Raw genomic sequence first — 6,680 nt, 5'->3', positions numbered from 1 at the left:
GGTGCCCATTCAAGGACCTTGACAAGGACACAAAAATACCAACGACGGTATCATTGTAGTAAATTTACTTATGTATCTTTTCTCTTTAACCACCTACACCAGTTTAGCATAAAACGCTTAAGTCCTCTTAAAACCACCCACGCAATAATACTTTATCATTATAATTTATGATATTAAGAAGCAAAGCTTAAACTAGTATCTATGGATATTTTATTGAATAAAAATTAATTCCGCTTTTAAAACTCTTTTTTATTATTTTTTTTATTTTGGTACAACTTTTAATAAAAAATGTGGTTTATATCAAAAATATGCCTCCACAATCTACAATGAACTGAAAATAATAATATTACAAACGAGACTCTTTACGTATCATTGAAATATATATAAAAATAAAAAACTTACCCGTTTGTGCTCCACACAGAAACTATTCCTCGTACAAGAGATATTGTTGTTACCCAAATGAATAAAGAAAAGTTTAACTATGTATTGCATTCCCTTAGATTCTACTTCGTCTTGATAAATAAAAACCTTATTCATCTAGTACCCAGTTCAGTTTTCTTGAAAATTTTTTCTGAAAGTCTTGTTCATCCAGCTCTTCAACTACTATCGAGCCTGTAGCCGAGAGGAGTAGATGTATGACAGTAGAAGTCAGTCGTTCCATTGTCAATGCCAACAGTTTTTTCTTCTTTATCAAAGACGCACATATGCACATACATAAATGAAGGAACAACAACTTGACTACAAAGAACAAACAGTTTCACAACGACTACAACTTTTTAAGTAGATGGAAATGATGGTGTGGCTCTTACTGGCTGGTGAAGATGATGATGACGAAGCCGATGTAGTTGATAATGATCATACTGTGCTTGAAAATACATTGTATGCTTATAATAAATAGTATTAAATACTAGTATTCTGTAGACGTTTATAAGCCTAGCCTGTCTGATATTTTTTCTTCATCTACTTTTTCTCTACATTTTTCATTTTATATAATAAAACAAGTAGGAAAGTATAGTCGGGCATGGCCGACCATATGATACCCTACACCATGAGTATATTCTTACAATTTATACTTTTATAAAATTTTTATTTTTTGTAAAGAAACTTTTATGTTGAATATTACCATAATTCCAAAATATTTAAGCCATTTATTGATAAAAAACTAAAATTTCTAAATGAGGCTTTATATAGGTCAAATATGGGCCGATCCTCGGTAAATTTGGGAAAAGGATATATTTTTAAATAACAGTTAGTTTTGTTGAGTTTCATTGCGATACAAATGGTTACAAGTCAATTTTAGACGTTTAAGTCATTTTTTGAAGGGGGGTTTGTATGGGGGCTAGGGTCAAATATAGGCCGATCCTTACGAAAATCTGCAGTATCATTTATACTTATATAAAACTTATTTGTGCCAATTTTTAGAGAGATAGCAGAATATTTGACGTAATTATAGCATAAAAAGTTCAAATCGGGAGGTACGGTTGTATGGGGGCTAGGTGAAATAATGGACCGATTTCAACCATTTTCAATAGGCTTCGTCCTTGTGCCAAAAAACATGCTTGGTCCAAATTTCATCAAATTATCTTGAAAATTGCGGCCTGTACCTTGCGCACAAGGTTTACATGGACAGCCAGCCAGCCAGCCAGCCGGACAGACGGACGGACGGACGGACATGTCTTAATCGACTCAAAAAATGATTCTGAATCGATCGGTATACTTTAAGGTGGGTATTGGACCAATATTTTTGTATGTTACAAACATCAGCACAAACGTATAATACCCTCCCCACTATAGTGGTGTAGGGTATAAAAAATATCTGTTAGTCGTTCAGTTGGTCGTATGTTTCCAATAATTTCTTAAAGTTGTTATTTTCTTTTTTTATTTTGATACCCTACATAATTGTGATTTACTTGTAACATTCATCATTTCTTTGAACATCATTTAGAAAGCTGGAGATGAGAAAATTCTCATATATTTAGCAATTTTTAGGAAAGAGTCATTTAGTTCAGTTCTAATTCAGTTCATGTTCAGTTCATGTTCAGTTCTAGTTCAATTCTAGTTCAGTTCTAGTTCAGTTCTAGTTCAGTTCTAGTTCAGTTCTAGTTCAGTTCTAGTTCAGTTCTAGTTCAGTTCTAGTTCAGTTCTAGTTCAGTTCTAGTTCAGTTCTAGTTCAGTTCTAGTTCAGTTCTAGTTCAGTTCTAGTTCAGTTCTAGTTCAGTTCTAGTTCAGTTCTAGTTCAGTTCTAGTTCAGTTCTAGTTCAGTTCTAGTTCAGTTCTAGTTCAGTTCTAGTTCTAGTTCAGTTCTAGTTCAGTTCAGTTCTAGTTCAGTTCTAGTTCAGTTCTAGTTCAGTTCTAGTTCAGTTCTAGTTCAGTTCTAGTTCAGTTCTAGTTCAGTTCTAGTTCAGTTCTAGTTCAGTTCTAGTTCAGTTCTAGTTCAGTTCTAGTTCAGTTCTAGTTCAGTTCTAGTTCAGTTCTAGTTCAGTTCTAGTTCAGTTCTAGTTCAGTTCTAGTTCAGTTCTAGTTCAGTTCTAGTTCAGTTCTAGTTCAGTTCTAGTTCAGTTTCTAGTTCAGTTCTAGTTCAGTTCTAGTTCAGTTCTAGTTCAGTTCTAGTTCAGTTCTAGTTCAGTTCTAGTTTCAGTTCTAGTTCAGTTCTAGTTCAGTTCTAGTTCAGTTCTAGTTCAGTTCTAGTTCAGTTCTAGTTCAGTTCTAGTTCAGTTCTAGTTCAGTTCTAGTTCAGTTCTAGTTCAGTTCTAGTTCAGTTCTAGTTCAGTTCTAGTTCAGTTCTAGTTCAGTTCTAGTTCAGTTCTAGTTCAGTTCTAGTTCAGTTCTAGTTCAGTTCTAGTTCAGTTCTAGTTCAGTTCTAGTTCAGTTCTAGTTCAGTTCTAGTTCAGTTCTAGTTCAGTTCAGTTCTAGTTCAGTTCTAGTTCAGTTCTAGTTCAGTTCTAGTTCAGTTCTAGTTCAGTTCTAGTTCAGTTCTAGTTTTTCTTTTTTTAGTTCTAGTTCAGTTCAGTTCTAGTTCAGTTCTAGTTCAGTTCTAGTTCAGTTCTAGTTCAGTTCTAGTTCAGTTCTAGTTCAGTTCTAGTTCAGTTCTAGTTCAGTTCTAGTTCAGTTCTAGTTCAGTTCTAGTTCAGTTCTAGTTCAGTTCTAGTTCAGTTCTAGTTCAGTTCTAGTTCAGTTCTAGTTCAGTTCTAGTTCAGTTCTAGTTCTGTTCTAGTTCAGTTCTAGTTCAGTTCTAGTTCAGTTCTAGTTCAGTTCTAGTTCAATTCTAGTTCAGTTCTAGTTCAGTTCTAGTTCAGTTCTAGTTCAGTTCTAGTTCAGTTCTAGTTCAGTTCTAGTTTAGTTCTAGTTCAGTTCTAGTTCTAGTTCAGTTCTAGTTCAGTTCTAGTTCAGTTCTAGTTCAGTTCTAGTTCAGTTCCAGATTAGTTCTAGTTCAGTTTTAGTTCAGTTCTAGTTCAAGTTCAGTTCTAGTTCAGTTCTAGTTCTAGTTCAGTTCTAGTTCAGTTCTAGTTCTAGTTCAGTTCTAGTTCAGTTCTAGTTCAGTTCTAGTTCAGTTCTAGTTCAGTTCTAGTTCAGTTCTAGTTCAGTTCTAATTTTCAGTTCTTTTTCAGTTCTTTTTCCACTCTCTACATTCTTATTAAAGATTTTCATCTAAAAGCCAAATAACCTTTATAATGTGTCTAAATGTCGTTTACAGCCGATTGTCATAAAACACTCTTACTTGTTTTTTTTTTGCGTTTGCAAACTCCGGAGTTATACGCTATGTATTCGTAAGTATAGAGGAGTACTTGTGTGTAAATTGTATGTCTGTTTATATAATTTTTTATTTAATACTTTTATGCCTTAGCGTCTCCTTAACATTTTTATAGCCCGTTTATTTCGTTATATAGTGACTGTATACAACAAAAAAATCTTATTTCACTTGGTTGACTTTCTTGTAAACGACGACAACAAACTGGGAATAAATATTAAAAAGTCTTTAAGTGTATTTTTTTACTACATCTAGTTTATATTTACTCCAGTCTTTGTACTTTAAATATTTAAGATTATTTTTTTTTTGATAACAATGATGCATAATAGAACTTTAGGGAAATTAGTTTTTAAAATTAAAATTTTTTAATCATATTTCTGCAGGTACATATTTAATAGATTTAGGTTTTATTTATAAACCAATTTAGTCTTAGCATGGAGGAATTTTTTACCAATTACACTCGATATTAAATGTTTTCACATAAAAATATATTCCGAAAATGCAGCCTAAAACAAGTAGGAAAGTATAGTCGGGCATGGCCGACCATATAATACCCTACACCATGAGTATATTTTTAAAATTTTTACTTTTTATAAAATTTTTATTTTTTATAAAGAAAGTTTTATGTTGAATATTACCAATAATTACAAAATATTTAAGCAATTTATTGATAAAAAAAAACTAAAATTTGTTGAGTTTCATTGCGATACAAATGGTTACAAGTCAATTTTAGACGTTTAAGTCATTTTTTGAAGGGGGGTTTTTATGGGGGCTAGGGTCAAATATAGGCCAATCCTTACGAAAATCTGCAGCGTCATTTATACTTATATAAAACTTATTTGTGCCAATTTTTAAAGAGATAGCAGAATATTTGACGTAATTATGGCATAAAAAGTTCAAATCGGGAGGTACGGTTGTATGGGGGCTAGGTGAAATAATGGACCGATTTCAACCATTTTCAATAGGCTTCGTCTCTGTGCCAAAAAACATGCTTGGTCCAAATTTCATCAAATTATCTTGAAAATTGCGGCCTGTACCTTGCGCACAAGGTTTACATGGACAGCCAGCCGGACAGACGGACGGACGGACGGACATGTCTTAATCGACTCAAGAAATGATTCTGAATCGATCGGTATACTTTAAGGTGGGTATTGGACCAATATTTTTGTATGTTACAAACATCAGCACAAATTTATAATACCCTCCCCACTATAGTGGTGTAGGGTATAAAGAATGCTCGTAGAAAAAAGGATACGACTTAATAAAGTGAATAGACATATAAGTATGTCTAATATGTAGGTATTTTCTTAATTTTAATAAGTAAAAATGCAACAATATAGAAACCTTTTAAAATAGACAAAACTAAAAATGTAGCATATTAAAATGCCGAGATTTTCATTTAAAATGAAAATCTCCGCATTTCCATTCGAAAACTCACTCACTATGTAGTCTCTACTTGCCGACATCAAAGCATCGAACCATGATGAATGTTAACTTTAAAACTACTTCACCAATATACATTTCTATTTACTCTGGATTAAAGTTCCTTTTTTTACTCATACTCGCACTATTATTTGTCATAAACAACAAATAACTTTTAAAATACAATACCGCATAGACAGTCTATGGCGGATAACCGTGTTACCACCCTACACAATATGTACATTGTTGATTTTTTTACTTTTTTATTGTTTAGAACATACCAAAACAATAATTCATTTATTGCAAAAAAAAATGAAAAATTGTATTTCCATTTGTTGAAACTATGAATATGGAAATACAATATATTTTTGTAGATTGTATGATTTTAATGCAACACACACACTCGTAGTCTATAAAGTCATGAGTATTTGTCGTATCTACCGCAATTTGTTCATTTTTTCAAATAAACAACACTCGGCACAAATTGGATCAGAGCCAAAATGTTATAAAATGATTGAAGTTGTTGTTTATGACATTCTTAGAAATATTTTAAATCTTTTTTTTTTGGTCTTATATGCGGATTTCTTCTATTTGTATAACAAGAAATTGTATGGGTGTTTGGGTTTTTGCACGTGTGTGCCAAGATTTCTTTTCTGTAAACAAGTGAGAGTTACGAGCTGGAGATGATTTTTGGATTATAGGATATTCAACGGCTAATGATGAATACTTTCTTTAAAATTACTTAGTTGTAAAGAGGACTCATAGCCCAAGTTCCTTTTGAAATTTTCAGAGAACTTACAAATCAACCTTGCACTTTTTGAATATTCATCACAGATAAAACCATTGTGTTCCGCCTAGGCCAGCCATTTCCGAGGAATAACTTGACTTTGATCTTCTACAGAAGTCATTATTTGTTTGATTAAACTTTCTAGCATAAAACACGGTCTCTTAGAAGATATCACAAGGTTTGTGGTGTGTAAACTGGTGAAGTTTATAACGAATCGTTCGTTTGCAGAATGATAGCAATATGTCTAAGAAAGTTCGGTGTCTTCACTTGCTGTCAGATGAAACTCTTTGCAGGAGAGACTGCATGGAATCTAGTACAGTGTAATTCTGAAATATATCCGAATATCAACACAACATATTTCGAAAAAAAACTAATCCAAATTGTAACCCTTTCACCTACACTTACTGATTTCCATATTCATTTAAAAGTAGGATCAGTTTCGGTTAAATCCTTAATAAGTGATAAATCTTTGAATAAGTCGCCGATTTAATGAACATTATCACAATACAACACAGGACGATACTCAATTTGAGTTTTCTCCTCCAGATATTTCTTAAAATAAACATCGCTGGTCTGAAGTAAAACGTAAACTAGGTAATAGTATGATTTAAAATAGAAAATAGGTCATTCTTAGTGAAAATTCATCAAATTCTTAAACCCCTGCGTCCAGTCTGCAAATTCAAATTCATTTAACAGCCAAACAGAAGCGCCTTTCCCTAAATC

General features: G+C 32.6%; 1 long non-coding RNA gene across 1 annotated transcript; it reads right to left on the bottom strand.

Annotated features, from left to right (window-relative positions):
• Positions 1-269: 269 nt before the first annotated feature.
• On the bottom strand, positions 270-998 carry LOC124419753. The gene is made up of 2 exons (XR_006940798.1): positions 403-998; positions 270-331 (listed from the first exon to the last, which is right to left on the bottom strand). It is a non-coding gene; the product is annotated as an uncharacterized LOC124419753 (long non-coding RNA).
• Between the last annotated feature and the right edge of the window lie 5,682 nt (positions 999-6,680).

This window comes from Lucilia cuprina, chromosome 4 (genome assembly GCF_022045245.1).
Source record: "Lucilia cuprina isolate Lc7/37 chromosome 4, ASM2204524v1, whole genome shotgun sequence".
In the NCBI taxonomy this organism is placed as follows: Eukaryota; Metazoa; Arthropoda; class Insecta; order Diptera; family Calliphoridae; genus Lucilia; species Lucilia cuprina.
This window is presented reverse-complemented; position numbering and strand designations above follow the sequence as displayed.